Source organism: Pteronotus mesoamericanus, unplaced genomic scaffold, assembly GCF_021234165.1.
Source record: "Pteronotus mesoamericanus isolate MK-2021 breed Mesoamerican mustached bat unplaced genomic scaffold, CSHL_Meso_final contig_130, whole genome shotgun sequence".
NCBI lineage: Eukaryota > Metazoa > Chordata > Mammalia > Chiroptera > Mormoopidae > Pteronotus > Pteronotus mesoamericanus.
In genome coordinates, this window is record NW_026555060.1 from 2,400,280 (window position 1) to 2,419,026 (window position 18,747).

The 18,747-nt window shown below is 37.1% G+C and overlaps 1 pseudogene; it reads right to left on the reverse strand.

Moving 5' to 3' along the window:
- Positions 1-11,882: 11,882 nt before the first annotated feature.
- On the reverse strand, positions 11,883-12,707 carry LOC129083804 (serine/arginine-rich splicing factor 7-like; annotated as a pseudogene).
- Between the last annotated feature and the right edge of the window lie 6,040 nt (positions 12,708-18,747).

An 18,747-nucleotide genomic window follows, 5' to 3' on the forward strand; every position in this document is an offset into this window, starting at 1 on the left:
CTTCAGAAAGCTAAATGTATGTTTCTATTTTAGGACAAATGCTACAGTAAGTTTTTTCTCTTTTTATTATTTTGTAAGTGGTGTGTGTGTGTGTATCTTTAAGTCTTCCCTTTGTCTTTCTCTCCTATTCATCAGGAGTTATTTCAGCATTTGCTTCTAATTAGCCTCCTATTTCTAAACTAGCAGGTCTAAGTAAAGACTTCTGTCTGATTTCAAGCTCTTAGCTTATGAAAGTATGCTTCATTTTCCCCAAATTATGTATGAAAACCTCTTTCATTTTATTTTTAAAACTCTTATGTAACATGAGAGATTGCATTAAAGATTTACCATTTTTCCTAATTTTTTAAAATTTCACAGACTTTTTCTTCTATATTTATTTATATGAAAGGTAAGTAATTTAAAGAAAGATATTAAGCAAATGATGGTACAAGTGGTAAGTAGACAGCACAAATACTGTGAAGATAATAGATGAATGGCAAAAATTTGGGAAAGGCAGCACAGGATTTCTTTCTAAGACCTCAGGCAATTCTTTTTCCTGGTACTGAGCAGGATAAACAAAAATGAATTCTACCTGGGCACATAGTGAAACTGGAGTATAATAAAGACAAAATAGTGTTTTAAAATAAATAGATAATCTAGAAAGCAAAAATAGTTCATAGAGAACTTCCTAATGAAAATACTAGAATCAAGGAAAAAACAAAATAATACAAAGTGCTGACAGAAAACAAATGTCAACTTACTGTTATATATCCTGTCAAACTATTATTGAAGAGTGAGGACAAAATACATTTTCAAACTATAAAACCGCTCATAATTACCATGAACAAAATGGTAAATGTTCTACAAAATGGTCTTTTTTTATTGTTATTCTACTACAGCTGTCCCAGTTTCTCCCCTTCTGCCCCCCTCTGCCCAGCCCTCCCCCAGCGCCCACAGTCAACCCTCACACCGCTGTCCTTGTCCATGGGCCATTCATACTGGTTCTCTGTCTCGTCCCTTTCCCTTCTTTGCACCTTTATGCTCCTCCCCTACTCCTCTGGCCGCTGTCAGTCTGTTCCATGTTTCCCTGTCTCTGGTTCTATTTTGCTCTTTAGTTTATTTTGTTCACTAGATTCCTCTTATTAGTGAGATCGCATGGTATTTGTCTTTCACTGACTGGTTTATTTCACCTAGCATAAAATTTTCCAGTTCCATCCATGCTGTTGTGAAAGGTAAGAGTTCTTTCTTTCTGCTTCATAGTATTCCATTGTGTAAATGTACCATGGTTTTTTAATCCATTCATCTACTGATGGGCACTCAGGCTGTTTCCAACACCTGGCTATTGTAAATAGCATTGCTATGAGCATAATTTCTTTCGAACTGGTGCTTCAGGATTCTTGGGATATATTCCCAGCAGTGGAATCATTGGGTCAAAAGGTAGTTTCATTTTTAATTTTTTGAGGAAATTCCATACTGTATTTCTCAGTGGGTGCTCCAGTCTGCAGTCCCACCAACAGTGCACTAGGGTTCCCTTTTCCCCACATCCTTGCCAGCACTTGTCTGTTGATTTATTAATGATAACCATTTTGGCGGGTATGAGGTGGTATCTCATTGTGGTTTTAACTTGTATCTCTCTGATAGCTAGCAATGCTGAGCATCTTTTCACATGCCTATGGGCCATCTGTATGTCCTACTTAGAGAAGTGTTTATTCATGTCCTTTGCCCATTTTTTAATTGGATCATTTGTCTTCTTGGTGTTGAATCATAACAGTTCTTTATATATTTTGGAGATTAAACCTTTGTTCGATGTATCATTGACAAATATATTCTCCTATACTGTCAGTCCTCTTTGCATTTTGATGATGGTTTCTTTAGCCTTGCAGAAGCTTTTTAATTTGATGTAGTCCCATTTGTTTATTTTTCCCTTTATTTCCCTTGCCCTAGGAGATATGTTGGCAAAAAATATTGCTAAATAGGATACCTGGAATTTTATTCCTATGTTTTCCACTAGGACTTTTATGGTATCAAGACTTATATTTAAGTCTTTTATCTATTTTGAGTTTATTCTGGTGCATGGTATAAGTTGGTGGTCTAGTTTCATATTTTTATATGTACCAGTCCAGCTCTTCCAATACCATTTATTGAAGAGACTATTTTTACTCCATTGTATGCTTGTGCCCCCTTTGTCAAATATTAATTGTCCATATAGACATGGGGTTTTTTTCTGGGCTCTTTATTCTGTTCCATTGATCTGTGTGTCTGTTCTTATGCAAGTACCAGACTGTTTTGATTACGTGGCCTTGTGGTATAGTTTTATATCAGGTATTTTGATTCCTCCAACTTTATTCTTCTTTCTCAAGGTTGCTGAGGCTATTCAGTGTCTTTTTTGGTTCCATGTACATTTTTGGAGTATTTCTTCTCCATTGTCCCCAGTTTTAAATGGGAATCTCTTTGCAGCTCAAAAGGTAGTTTCCTGTCCTTCAGGTTCTACACTTTTTAAAATATTCTGTTGTCACTTTAAAAAATATAGGTATCAACAATTAAGTCCTAAAATAAATTTTAAAATAAAGAAGTCTATTGTCCTACAAAATGCAGAAAGTATTATTAATAAGCATCATTAAATTATAGTGGTCTAATTTGATACAAATCCCAAAAGTCCAAAATCACAGACCTAGAAGGAAGTTAAAATCAACTAATTGGAGACTCTTGTTTTGCAAATGAAGAAACTATCCCTAGAGCTTAAATGATTTTTAAAAGAAGCAAAGTCTTTGTCTTCAGAACCAGAACGGACATTCCTAAACCACTCTGCTTCTGTGATAAAGTGCTTGAAGTTGTCTAAGCAAGGAAACAGACAAAAGATTGTATACCAAGATGTATGAACTTGATTCGCAGATTCATGCTACCATCACGGTCTAACATTCAAAGCTCAATGGAATGTCTACAAATAATCATTCTCACATCAATGTGGGCTTAGCTGGCTTCAGAACCTTATGGTCCACAACCTGTTTGTGTTGAGAAAACACATCATTACAATTGCTATTTTTCCCAACAGAGATTAAAATCTTCAGAGAATTGCAGCACACACCACCCAGAGTGTTACCAGATTTTTCTGAATGGCTAAATGGAAATGAGCCCAATCTAGTAGTTAAGTATCATTTTAACTCTACAAAAAAACCCCACTTTTAAGTGTTTAATTTTTGCATTACTTGCTAGTTATACTTTCACAGAATATCAGAAATAATTTTCTTCACTTAATTCTAGTAATTTAACCCTTTTCCACTTCACAGGCATCCCTACATTTTCAATTGATATGAAATTTGCATGACTGATGTTGCTTTCAAATAAGTAGCCCATACATAACTCTGCTATTACGTAGAGTGCAATTATTAGTGTTAAAGCTGCAACTGACATCCTCCTCTTCCTTTCAACTGAAGAAAAATCCCTGAATAATATCAGTGGGATAAAATGTCTGCCAAGGTCTCTGCAACAAGAATTATGTATTACATGCAAATTAAGCATGCATTACAATTTTCATGAAATAACATCTTAGAAAACTCTTAGTTAAGTCCATTTTACTATCCACATAGATAGTGATGCTTTTATTAGAATATATAATGGTTTCATTAGTCATCATTCTTACCCACTGGTACACAACTTTCACTAAGCCCATGTAGAAACTTAAGGATGTGATATCAGTTATTTTGAAGAACTATTTATTGGAAAGTTTCTAGTAAGAGGCTATTTTTTAATATCTGACTTTTAATAAGTAATATATGCTGTAGCTATTTTTTCTAATATCTTATATATTTATGCACTATAAGATTTATACATTTTCAATTATTTCCATGATTATCTTGTTTGTGCCACAAAACAACCCACTAGTGCAGGCAAAGGTGATGTCTGTTCTACAGGTGTCATATACAAGGTAATAGATGATCAAGTCCAGAGCACAGCACCTGGCTCTGAAGGAGCAATCAGCGAATAGTGTTTCCTGTCCTTCAAAATGTGCTGGCAAGTGGAAAATTGGGCCTGGAAGCCAAGTCTTTTGCTTCCTAAGCTAGTATTTTGTATGTTATACCACACTGACTCTATAGATAGAATGTGAACTCCGTGAAATATCCACCAGCCAGCCTCCTAACTCCAAAGCAAGAAAGGGCTGCAGTTAACTCTCAGGAGCCCTCTGCCATTCTCCTGGGGCTGAATGTGGAGAAAGGAAGCAAATGCTATTCTCTCCCTGTCAGTGCCACAACAGCCTTCAGGCCTGGCATAGTAGTTTGCAGAAAGAAATGAGCTCCTTCATAGCAAATACTCAAGCTCCCTGGAGGTGCCAATTTTTTTTTCTTTTTTTTCATTATGAGAATTTTCAAACACACACCAAAGTAGGGAAGGATAGTATAGAGAACACTTATGAACAATTGCCTGGCTTCAACAGTTGCCAACATTTTGCCTATCTTTTTTCTTTAAACATGGCACTAATGAGGCCTAAGCTGATGGCTGTGTGGGTCCCGCAAGGTCCGTGAACCAGGCTGCCCCAGGAATAGCGTGGGACAGGAAGAAATTGTGACTCACACCTCTTATTTCCTGCTGCACTTCCAAATCAGAAGACAAATTTACTTCAGGTTCCAAGAACCAAAACATGTATAGAATTAAAGACATGGCCTAATTCCCCTATTAATTTTAATTTGGGTTAATTTGGACTTGCTGATCCTGAACATGTTATAACTTGAGTGTTTTCCTCAAATACAAATCCATTGACTTGTGAGCTCTCCATTTCTCAGTCCCCAGACCAGCCTGTCTGCTGAGAGTTTCTGTTGCTTCTACTATCGTTAACTAAATTTACATGGATGTCTGAATACCTCTTGTCCTTCCTGCTGGAGTTGAATGAAGAGCTCCATTCTTTTCATGACTAGAGTGTCAACTTTTACAAAAGTAAATATACATTAAATATTTATTGAATTTGTCATTTTCCTCATAAATTCCAAAGTTTAATTCATATATTCTGAAAGTTTAAAAAACTATCCTAAACTGAGGCAAGATGGTGGTTCCACAAATTATATAATTTAAACCAACAAAGATAAGTAACTTGAAGAATCAAACCACTAATTGTTTTTAATTTAAAAAAATTAAGTCCATAATTATTTACACTGGTAGGAATAAATGGCTACCTCAAATTCCTAATAATAAACTCATCACTGAAAACTACCTGTGTTTTCTTTTCCCTGCTAAACTTTATGTTCTCATCATAAAATAAAATGGCTGTTACATAAACAGCAAATATTGCAATATAAAGTAAAAGTGACACTTAGCACACATCCATAGCCATTTATGACAGTCATACCCAGGATTTAGGGAATGCTTTCATCCAGCAAGTGAAATCCCTTTCAGCAGCACTTTCGCAGATACTTTTAAAAAGTACTTTTGAGAAAGACAAAAGCATGGTTGCCTCAACTTTTAAAAATAAGATAACTGAGTTATCAAGGCTAAGTTGCTGCTTGGTTTATAGGGGAGATCAGCAGACACCTAAGGGTCTGAATTGCAACTTCTGGATCATTCATATAGTCAGTTACCAAATTTTACTGAATACATAGTGTGTGCTAGACCCAGTACTAAGCATTAGGGATCTAAAAATGAAGAATACCCTTTTCTATCCTCAAGCAACTTACAATTTAGTAAAGGGAAACAAACTTTTAAAGTAAATGAGAATGACCATAGTAATTATAATAAATAAACTTATTTTAAAGGAAAACCAAAAATAATATTTGTTTATTCTTCTGAGGTACAGTAGAAAAACAACCTCATCGAGGGAAGCTTGAAAAATGATTGAGATATTGATCAGGGGGCCAAAGATAAGGGAATGAATTTCAGGCAGTAGAAGATCATGTAGACATAGCATGGAGGTTTGAAATTGCATGATCTACTCATGAACTGCAAGTGAAGTGGTTCTGAATACGTGGACCCATAGCCACTCTACAACCTCAGTAATTCTTGGTCTCCCTTTTAGCCCCATTTGCATTGGCAAGTCAGGGTTCCCATCTGTGCTGCTTTCAAATCAGGAGGCTGTGCCTCAGGTAAGGAGCACAGCTGTATACTTCCATAAAGGCAATCAGCCCACACCTGCTCCTTGATGACAGGCCTGCATCCCTTGTCTGTTTTCTTAGAGGCCTGGGCCCAGAAAGGAACACTAGCCATCTTTCAATCTCTCGTTCAGAGGCGAGAATGTCACTGAGATCATTTTAGACAGAACTCCTTGGAAGTACAGACTGCTGCTGCCAAGGGGGAAAGCGTGGGTGTTGGCGGTGATGAGTCATGGCGATTACCTGAAAGTCATTTTACCAACATCACAAGGAGCCGAGACCTGCCTCTTGAAGGGCAAGGATGACCAAGGTAGTTGTCGAAATAGTTACAAAAAACTGTTGCTACCCATTTATGGTAACTGCTATTGTGCGAGATGCCATATATTTATCAATAGATAGATAGGTAGGTAGATGATAGATAGATAGATAGATAGATAGATAGATAGATAGATAGATAGATAGATAAAATCTCTAATCCTTACAACAGCCCTGCAAAGTATTTGTTTCCTGAGTTGTGTAACTGAGGTTCAGGGGAGTAAATTGCTCCTGCAGTCAATCAGTGAAAGAATGCGACCTGGACTCACAGCTATTTACCTAACTCCACCTCAGTCTCCTTCTATGAAAGCACTCCTATAAAATAGCATAATGTAATAACATAGGATTTCACACACCACATATAGAAATTAAATTTCGTTATACATGATGCACTTTTAATTTTTCAATTCCATTCAACAAATACTTTTAAGCAACTGCTGTGAGGCAGGCATAAGTGTGTGGGGAATCAAAACCAAACAAAACAAATCTGCCCTCAGGGAACTTAATCAAAATCTACTGAAAAGGATAAGGCAAGGACACAAATAGCTCTAATACAGGTCAAAATACTACTTTGACACAGAGGTAAGTGCTGCAACAGTATGAATAGGGTTTTCTGGATGTTCAAATGCAGCAGTCCCACAGAACAGACTGTGATTAAAATGTTGACAGAGCACTTACTATGTTGTAGCTCCTGTTTTCAACACAGTTGACCCTTGGACAACACGGTTTGAACTGAGTGGGTCCACTTCGAGGGGTTTCTTTTCAGTGCAGTCAGTGGTGTAGCCTCAGTTTTTGCATTCGCAGATTCAACAAACTGAGCATGGAAAACAGTATTTTCCCAATCCCAACAGCAGTTTCCCAAATGCAGATTGAAAATACTGTTTTTGGTCTCATTGATTGAATCGTGGACACAAGGGCCAAGTGTAGTTAAGTTTTGGGGGATTCAAAAGCTACATGCGGATTCAGCTGTTCGAGGATTTGCACCCCTACACCCGTGTGCTGTTCCATTATAATTGAGGTCAACTTACATTATAATTGTATCCCATTTAATTCCACCACTTCCATGTTATTGTTCTTATGATTCTCATTTTAAAGATGAGGAATATAAAGTCTAAAGGACTAAAATAACATTCATAGATACCCATCCAGGAAGAAGCTAAGCTGGGATATAAACCTGTAAGAGTACTATGTTCTCAGAACCTATGTGCTTACAGCCATCCTGCCTGGTTTGGGGAAGTCTCTTCAGAGTTGGGATTCCCACTTAAAGTCTGCCCCAAAGAAGGAATGGATTTCTCTATTTCTATCAGGTGGCAGATACAGGATTCCCTTGTTGTCATCTCATCTCTCTATCACAATAACGCTTTAAAAAATAGGGTACACGACTGTTTTTTTGCTTTGCAGAGGAAAAATATTAGGCTTTGGGAGATCAAGTGGTTCACTGAAGATCATGCAATTAGTTAATGCCAGACAAAGAAATTGACCTGAACCTCCCAATGTCATGCTCAGTATCCTTCCTGGCTCCCTATGTCTCCAGCCACCCCTACTCAGTTTATAACTCATCAAGCACCCCTCACCCTGGGAGAGTTGTGCATCCCTCACTTCAAGATAAAATTAGATTATAGGCTAGGAATTGCCCTCTTATCTAATCCACAATGTAAGTGAGGGGAAATAGTGCTTTGCATCCTTAAACATTAATTCTTTCACTTGAATAAACACTGTTGTTCTATCCTTTCTTGGCCTTGTCTTCCCCAGATTAAATGACTGTGATTCTTTTATGCTTTCCTCTCCAACTGTAGTTCTGGATGATTTAATTCTTGTCACTGCTTTCTTCTGAAGTCTTTCCAAGGTCCCCACATCTTTCTGAAATTGTGGGCCCCTAAACAAAATCATAATAAAAGCCCAACTAATGTTGAGTCTAGAAGGATTAATGAGCTTTTTTATCAGACTCTTTTCCTGTTGACAAAAATCAGTAATTTGCCTTAATGTATAAAATATATTAACAAGTTTTTTATATATTATTGATTCATGTTTAGTTTGTCTTTAATTACGAGCCTTTTCATTCCATTTTCAAACACAGCAATGTACACTAATGAATGGACACGGATTTAATTTTTCTTTTTTATGGTCTTCCGTCCTTCGCCTCTTTTTTCAATTAGTTATGTGTGTGTTTCTACTTTTTGACACTATTGTCCAAGTAACCAGTGGCCCATGCTATCAGCAAATTTAATGCATGTACATTGCATATATTTGGCCATCATTCAAGTGACTGATGAAAATATTAAATGTCTTCCCATCAACCATGTTGATATAACTACTCACATAAGTCTAACACATTGTGCATGTCTACAGATATATGGGCTGTTGCTAAATATACAAATAGTGTTGAGAATATACAGAAAAATAAATAACATTGTTAAGGAAGTAAATGTTTGTTATTAAGACTGGATAGAAAATCTTTTTATTAATAAACATGAGCATGTCTCAAAAGTCCTGCAAAACTTCCCATTAAATATGATGGATAAACTCATACTCACTCATTGAATGTCACTAAAATGACAATAAAGTGATAAAATGAAAAATCAAAAATCCACAAGGACCTACAGAATGTAAGAGAAGTCTATAGCAAATGCAAGACAGATATGTAAGAGAAGTCTATAGAATGTAAGACAGAGATACACAAGTGGCAGCTGCCTTAATAGACCCAAGAAAGTAGACCCTAGAAGAAAAACATGGTCCATAAGATATTTGGACTTTGTGCATCTAAATGGATGAGAAGGTAGAGGTAGAACAAAAAAAAATAGAAATATTTGCTGAAGCTATAAGAAGGAATTAAACTACCAGGTCTATTTCATAACTTTCTTTCACATAGGACTGAAGGTTTCTTCTCTGAAAAATTCTATCAGGCCAAAGCACACCAGGCACAGGGTATCTAGCGGTTGACAATGAGGATTCTGAGCTCCAGGCAAGGGTTCAAGAGAAACTTCTCTGGAGAATTTACCTGCCCAAGAGAAAAGGCCAACAAATACTGACATTAACAGTTCTCCTTTGAAATGACCCAGCCGTATCACCTAACAATGGAACCCAGGTTTATAAGCTCTACCTATTTGCACAAAGCTTCCAATCAGCTCCTGAATACCTTACACAACAGCCAACAGATTTGGCCTACATCCACAATGCATAGGCATTTGAAGAAGGTCTCTAAAGTGAAAGACAGAGCCCAAAAAGAAATAAATGACTTGAAGGGAATACAGACTATCAATAAGCCAAATGCCTTCATTAAAATCCTCAGAAAACTAAGAGAGGAGTCGGCAATTATGAAATAAAAACATGATGTTTCTTTTAATTCAGAAAATTAAAAAGGGATTCTTGGAAATTAAAAATATGATAGCAGAACTAAAAAACTCATGAGAGGAGTAGTAGGGTAGAGAATAGTTTCCAGAAAGTAAATCAAAAGGACAAAAAATAGAAAATAGAGGAAAAAAGATTAAAATTAAATAACAAATAGAAAAAGATTCAGTACTCAATAGTAAGAGTCCAAGAAAGAAAAAAATAAAACCAATAGGAAAAAATTAGTGATGACGTAATTCAAGATTTCCCCATAAAAATTACTGGGCTGAAATTGCCTAGGAAGTTCCCAGGATAATGAATGAAAATGTACCTACATCATGACATATTTTTATACTGTGTCAGAAAGGGCAAGTGTACCATATTAACAAGTTGAATCTTTCAAAAGTACTCAGATAACCCTTTTTAAACTAATAAATTCTTAACTACATTAGTTTCTATTCCAATACTACTTTTAAAAATATTCATTCTCTTATACTTAAAACTTAAAATCACAATATATATAATACTCTTAAATCCACCAAATACACACTAAGTGACAAACACAAATTACCTTGAGCTTAGCACAAAAACACTAATTTTATAAGTCTGATTTATTTCATCATCTGTATTTATAATTTAAAATTGTGCTAGGATTAACTCCTTTAGCCAGTTTAGGGGGAGAATTTTATTGTCTCACACAGGTTGAAGTTATTGGGTTGAAATTATAGACCCTGATACCCTATGGAACAGAGAAATGATGATGTTAATACAATTCTTCCCACGATCATCATCCACATTGCTGGTCATTTCTTCTACAATTAATTAGATTAGAAACTCTCATTGTTTCTTAACTGGATTCTGGATTATTAGCATGCTTTGTTTAATTTTAATATCTTCCTAAATTCTATGTTCACCTAGATATTATTTTTCATTCTATCAGTCACATTTTCTAGTCATTCTTATTTTTTTTAAGTAAGTACTAATTTATTTTAGCTTATGAAAAGAGTTCAGATCCTGGCTTCATTGATTTCTAGATCTGTGACACAAGCAAATTATTCAATCTATCTGAATCTAAGAGTTTTTCTTTTTCTTTTCTTCTCTTTAATAAAATGGAAAGGAGACAACATAACTAAACCTACTTCACAGGATTCATTAGCACTTTATAGGCTGTAAGAAGAAAAAAAAAAACCTCAAAACAGTTTGTATTCCCCAAAAAGAGCAAAAAGAAATAAAACAAGTTTTCCTTTCATATTATTTAGGGACAGGACACATGGAAAACAGGTCACTGTATTGTGACAAAAATGAGAACTATACTGTAAAAGAATGGGAATTATTTTTAAAACACATGCCAGATGTACACATCCAAATAATTGTTATATTAAGTAGCTTTGTAATATTACTATTTTTCATAACAATTTGGTTCACTTATTTCAGAGCCTGTGATACATTCTTGTCACTACCCACAGTGCTGAGAATTCTTGTCCCTTGAAGGTATATTTGGTTTTAAAAATAGTAACAAGTCAATATACAAAGTTATTCATTACTAACTCTCCATTAACCGGGGATCATTTTATATGCTGGAGCACTCTACAGCTGTGGGGAAAAAATGTGGAAACCATGTATGGATATGAGATTTTCCTAATAAAACAAAATAAATTGAGGAAATTGTTCATGAGTATATCACTATTTATGTTGAGAAATACAAGAAAAGCACATGTGTGTTTATATTAAGTTCAAATATGTCTAAAAAGAAATCCATGAAAAGGAAATTTTGGTAGCTTCTGTGTCTGAGAATCATGTGAACATAACTACTATTAATAACAGAATTAAGTTGTTTTACAACTTAAGTAAACTCTAAAGAATAAAGTGAAAATCAAGTTAAGTAATATTTATTGGTGAGACTGAAAATAAAGAGAATGAAAATGATTTTCTTATGAAACTCACAAATTAATTTTTCATGGAGCAATTAAAAAAATCTACTTCAGAAAAGATTTGACTTTTTCCTTTGATGGAATGATGGAGGACTCATATTTGGAAGTATGCACTCTAAGATTTTTTTTCTAATTAGAAACATTTTATTTAAATGTGCCAAATAAAAACCCACCATTTTCAAACCATAAGATGTTAATACATTCAACAAAAATTTATATTATCTTACTGCTGTAAATTTACAGAGTAATTATCCAGATCCATTTTGATTAGATGAGTGAAATAACCTTCCTAGGTTACATTTAACAAACATCACAAATCCCTTATAATAATGTAAATAAAATAACTTTTCCCTAAAAGGTGAACTTGAGAACTTCAGTCCACTCCTTCAGGACTTGCACGTCTTCGTGGACTTCCTGATGGGAAACGACTTCTTTTTGGAGATGGAGATCTAGACTTTGATCGGCTGCTTCTTGGTCGTGAAAGAGACCTGGACCTTGATCTTGACCTTGACCTGGATCTCGATCCTTTTATAGAACTAGACCTAGATCGTCTGAGTGAGGCCGACTGTGATCTACGAAGAGACACAGATCTTGATCGTTCAGGAGATGCAGATCCTGACCTCCTTCCCCTGCTCCTGCTTTGTGAGCGAGATTATCGCCTACCTCTCGATATCGAATGTGATCTAGACCGTGACCTGCTTCTCCTTCAGCGGCTATAGTGATGACAATCATAAGCATAATATCCCTTTTCACTACACTCATAGCATCTGTCATTGGGATCAAAGGGACGTCGAGCAGGTGGTCTATCAAATCGACATCTCCGAGGCATGCCTGTTGATAGTTCGACCCTCACACGGGAACCACAAATCACCTTGCCATCCAGGCCTCGCACTACATCTTCTGCATCGCTAGGGTCTTCAAATTCCACAAAGGCAAATCCTGGAGGATTTCTTGCAATCCACACAGTTCTTAAGGGACCATAATAACTGAAAGCCCTTTTTAACTCTCCTTTGCCAGCACCAGTTCCCAGGTTACCAACATACACCTTGGTTTCTCCTCCCTATCGCCCGTAACGCAACATGACTGGCCCGCGAGCTCTGCTTCTTCAGCTCGCAGTGCCCAGGGATCAAGCAATACAAAAGCTGCGAACCCCTCACACGCCAAAACTCCCAGCGGCACTACCTAAGATTTTTTTTTAAAGTACAATATCCTCATTACCTTTGATTCACCTTACATATATTAACATATAAAAATAAACCTAATAGAAGAAAACATTTCACTTTCTTATAATTTTGAAAATTATTGTTAAAAATGCATAGAACATGTTCTCTAAGTAAATAAGGCCTTTCTAATATCAGAATTAATCTGCTTTTAAAATTCAATGTCATTAATTTTAAATAACAAATAAAACTTTGGGTATGTAAATAAGAATTCCTTCAAATTTTATTTGCATACAGAATACAGAATACCATTATCAATTTAGTTTTTGTTTGTGTGTGTGTATGTGTGTATTTTTCCAAAAATATGTGTAATGACTACAAGAGTTTTCTGTTCCTTTTCACCTGGCTGTCTGTGTTTCATGCAACACTTCACATATGTAGGTATGTGTGTTGTGTATATATACATTCCCAAGCACAGACCTCCACAATGAAAACATTAGGACTTGCTATTGGTAGCAAGAAAAATAGCGTTATTAGACTTGTTTCAACAGCACACAGAATTAGAAAAGGCAAAGGCACAAGAATGGTAAATCACTCTTATTTTCAAAGACTGAACATCCTTTCAAATAGTTAACTGCAAAATACATAAAACTGTGAAACACATAAAAATGGTATGTAACAAATAGTAAAACGTAATGGAAGTTTAACTGTTAAAAGAATAAAACCTGCTAAATGAATAATAGCAGTAGCCAAGCCGGCTGTGATTTCATGCTTTTCCATTGTAAAATGTAGGAATTCATTCACATATAATAATTCCAGAGGGAAAGTTCCACAGTTTTAAGATATTTGTGGAGTAACTAGTTAGCTTCACTAGTATCCTCCCCATTTTAAAGACAAACAAAACATGCTGATGCTGCACATTCCTGGGAAAAGAAAAGATTAAACCACTGAAGAATTAGAAATGCTGTTATCTGCTTTCCACAGTAATCTGCTCTATGCTCATACAAAAGATGGCCACATAAGAAAGCACAAAATCAGCATTTGTTATGAAAGGGCACATACTGTAAGGACCAGTCTGCTCACTTGCATAATAACTGGTGAGCTCTATCCCATGCTTCTGTAGTTTTCTATAGCACACAATTTTCTCAACAAGACAGAATAATATATTTGGCAAAAGGTTATTCATTTCTTTTTTAGTCTAATAAAAATAGAACTCTTATATTTGACAAAATTAACTGGGAAAAGTCTCTTAACTTCCTCCCTTATTTCTTGTGGTAGATTGATTGCACTATTGACCCTAATTCTTTACTTTCTTTATTATGTGAGTTTTGAGTTCCTCCCATTAAAGCAAAGTATATTTTCCACACCCAATGTGACTTGTTTTGGCCAGAAGAATGAAGTAGAAGTTACGGTACCCAGTTCTAAACCTAGGCCTCAAGATTTCTTGTATGTTTTTTATTGTTCTCTTGCATCTCATAAGAAAAACATCTTGGGGCTATCTGCTGGTCATAAGAAGAAAGCGAGAGACACATGGAACATAGTCACCCCTAGCCATCTGCAGGCAAAACTGTCCTGCTGAACTCAGCCTAGGTAAGTGGACTTTCAGAATCATGAAAAATAAAAAATAATTACTGTTTTAACCACTGAGTTTTGTTACACAGTAACACCTAACTGACATATTCCTCTAACTTATTCTCAGTCATTTCTCCTTTCTATTTCAATGCTCCTTCTGATCATTTTGCAGGCTGATGAACCATGGGAGTATATCAACTATACAGGATGTATTTCCTTAGGCTAGGAGTTCCAGTTTCATTTTAGGTTTTAAAATCTTTTCTACTCTCTAAAGAACTTTTGAAAAAACACATGCAGGAAATAACCTGATTTCTCCTTACTCAGCTATAACTTTAATCAAGTAAATTAATCTCAGTGACATCAGATTAATCAAAAAGAAATAACTATGTAATCCAAAACATTTGAAATATTAAAGTTTTAACAGTTTCATTTCATGGAGCTACATCTTCACTCTTTACAAAACCTTTTATAGACCAGTTTACAAATAGATGGACTATCTTTGGAGAAGCCAAATGAATATACATTAAAATGAATTTAAAATGGGATTGCACTTAGAAGAACTGACTACTCAATGAGAACAGGACTACCAAAAATGTAAAGAGAAAAATCAAGAAGGACTAGAGGTCAATAACATCTACAAAGGCAGCATGAAGACTTCCACACACATAATCACCAAGAAAAGATCCATTACTATTCCCCCTCAAAAAACTGTTTTTGAGCACTGACTGATATGGCTCAGTAGATTGAGTGCCAGCCTGTGAAACAAAGGGTCATCATTTCAATTTCCAGTCAGGACACACGACTGGGTTGAGGGCCAGGTCACCAGTACGGGGCACTTGAGAGGCAACCACAATCGATGTTTCTCTGCCACTCTTTCTCTCTCCTTTCCCAATCTATAAAAATAAATACATAAAGTCTTTAAAAAAAGAATCATTTTTGAATACCATTTAAACTCTCTAGAAATTGTCCTAAGGGCATACAGCAATTGAAGAAATGGTTGTTGAAGAAAATCTATAAATCTCAGTAACAAGAATGAGAGTCTATAGAATATGAATCACAAATTGTTCCATCTCTACCTCCCAGCTCAGTGTAATGGAAAAATTCACTGTGGGTGGGAGCATCCAAGAACACAGGGCTCTTTTTCCTATCAAAATCCCAGCCAACAGTTACACTATCTCTCCAGAAGAGTCAGGACACCGGCATTTGTCATCTCTGTACCCTCAACACTATATTGCAAAAGCCCTATTCCTGACAAAAACAGAGAGAAAGTGATATGAGCCTCTCTTCCTCTACCCAACACACATTCATAAAGCAGAAGTTCTCTTCCAGGGGTAGCAGACCAAGAATATTGTTCCAGCTCCCTCACAGGTCAAAGGCTCCATGCCAGGAGGCATAGCCTGAAAAGAACCAAACTCACAGCATGTGCCCAGTATGCTTCTTATAAGTCAAGAGTGACAATATTTGAAAAGCAGATCAGTATCTCATCCCTCAGATCTGGGGAAGTGGTGCAGAAGTTTTTCCAAGGAGAGAAGGAAAGATATTTGTGGATATAAGAATGAAGAGTTCCAAAATACTCCCTAAGGGGACTGACTTTACTAGGAATAAAAGAGAGTAGGGAGGCCAGGTCTAAATAAACTATCAAAAACAATGGGGATTCTGATGGTAAGCAACCAAATGAATGCTAGTGGCTCCATAGAGCAAGCTAAACCATAGATAAGTTAGAAGCTTTCCAGAGAGAACCAGGGAAAGATATGGCTAGAAAGAACCTTTCTGGAGTCAAAAAACAATCCTTAAAGACAAACTTCAAAAATTTCCCCTTCAAAGGGGCCCAAATTTCATAGTAGAGAAATACTGTGCTCACCTCATCCACAACCGCATCAAAATATAACAAAATTATAGAAGAACCACTCTTGAAAATGACCTGAAGACTAGCTGAACAGAACTCTTATAATCAAGGACATAAAGAAGAAGCTACTTTGAGGCTGGTAGGAGGCACAGAAACTGGAAAACGGCTGGTTTCACACTCCAAGATGATAATTGGGAGGGATATCTTGGTTGCAAAGATCCCCTCCTGCCCTGCTGAGGGACAAGGGACCCTAGCACCATACTAGACTAGGCAGCCAAGTGCCAGGAAGAGGACTTCCCACATATCAGGCTGTGAAAATCAGCGGGAATTCCCTCTGGGTGAGACAGAGAACCGGTAAAGTCCCAGAAGGTCCCTTTAAAGGCCCCTCCCATAAACTTACTTGCCAACAGATGCACTTGCTCTGAGCTCCAGCACTGGGTAGGAGCTCGAAAAGCACCAGGGACACATGGATAGGAACTGAACTGTCTAGTTTCAGGGCAGGGCCTGAAAAGGTAGCTTTCTCAGTCATTTTGTTCCTTTGCTAAGCCCTCCCCCAAACCAGCTAGTGGGGTGCAGTAGAGTTCAAATCTGAGTATCTATCAGACTCTCCCCACCCTGGTGATTTCCTGAAAACCAGCCCCACTCAACTAGTGCACAGGTTGAAATATCTTTAAGCAGCTGTTACTCACAAGTATCTGTCTTTGACCCACATTGTGGCCTTTCCTAAACTCTGAAAGGTCTACAAACCCTAAAGAAGCAGTGGTGGCATTCACATGCCCTATACCTTTTGCTAAGTAGCCACCAGCCCAAAAGTAGTGGCAGCCAGCCTCAGTTCACACCATGGCCTCTCCCAGGTGACCCCAACCCAGCTCAGGCAGCTACCAACCACCGATCACATTGTTGGTTCTACCAAGTGGCCTTAGGCTTAGCACAGGTAGGAGATGACCTGGGCCTGCACTGGAGCCACTCCCAAGAGGCCCAAGAAACAATGCAACTGGTCACTGGCTGTGTTGCAGCCTTCCAAGGCTGGGCAGGTCCATTCAAGACTCAGGTAGACAGAAGAAGATGCGTGGAGCCATATGGATGCTTGACATGCCTTTATTCAGGAGTCACACAGGCCACAAGCCCATGATTATGTAGGTGCCCCGACTCCCTCACTCCCTCTCCCTCCCCTTCTCTCTCTCTCTATCTCTCTCTCTCCTCCCTCTCTCTCTCTCTCTCTGTGAGAAGTCTCTACCTCCTTAAGTACTAGCACAAACAAAGCCAGCTTCAGGCCAAAAAGTGAGGTAACCTAGCATGAGCTGCACATGCATACCTACTCAAGGCTAAGGGGCAGTTTATCACACCCAGACTCAAGGTCATGAGACCCAGTCTTAAGGCTGTGAGAACACTGCTTTATCAGACTCCTTCGAGGTTGTGAGAAGCTGCTCCCCCTAATTACCCAAGCATCTGGGTGAGGAAGCCAGACTGCCTCCACTTACCCTATACTGGTTTTGACCACACCAGAAAACCACCAATTGGCTCCACAAACAACACACCCAAATGGTACCAGAGCCCCAGAGCCCCAGAGCCCCACTACAGCAAATCCCACTCTGTGGAGTCAGCCCCAACACAAAAATTCACCTGGTATATTCATGACCATTTCACATAGCCAGTCAGCCTAAGGGTCATTCTACCCTCACGTGCCAACAGCAATCAAGATTCAACTACAACAGGTAAGCACACAGAGTCCAAACAAGGGACACCCATGGAGCACCCAACTCAGGTGACCAGAGAGACCATGCCAGGGGCCCCACAGGACACCTACTATATAAGGTCCCCTGCCAAAATTAGAATATGTAGCAGATCTACTGAATTCATACAAACAAGGAGGGAGCCAAACTGAGAAGACAAAGAAATATATTCCAAATGAAAAAGTGGGACAGAACTCCAGAAAAGAACTAAAAAAAAAAACAATTGAGATAGGCAATCTGCCTGATGCAGGTTCAAAACACAGATTATAAGGTTGCTCAATAATCTTAGGGGAAGAGTAGATGACCTCAGGGAAAACTTAAACAATGAGAAAGGAAACATAAAGATGTAGATTGAAACTATAAAAAAGAACCAGTCAGAACTGAAGAATACAATAAGAGAAATAAAGACTACATTTTTAAAAAAATCAATAACACATTAGATGAAACAGAGGACTGAATCAGCAATTTGGAAGACAAGGTAGTGGAAAATACCCAATTGGAACAGCAAAAAAAAAAAAAAAAATATGAATACAAAAAAATTGTTTAAAGAGCCTCTGGGACAATATCAAGCATAATAACATTCACATCATAGGATCAACAGAAGAAGAAAACAGAGAGCACAGGACTGAAAATCTATTTGACAAAATAATGACTTAAAACTTCCCTAATCTAGTGAGGAAAATAAACATAAAAGTCCAGGAAATTCAGAGAGTCTCAAACAAGGTTAATCTAAAGAGGCACACATCATATTAAAATGTCAAATGTTAAAGACGAGAGAAAATCTTAAAAGCAGCAAGAGAAAAAGCAGTT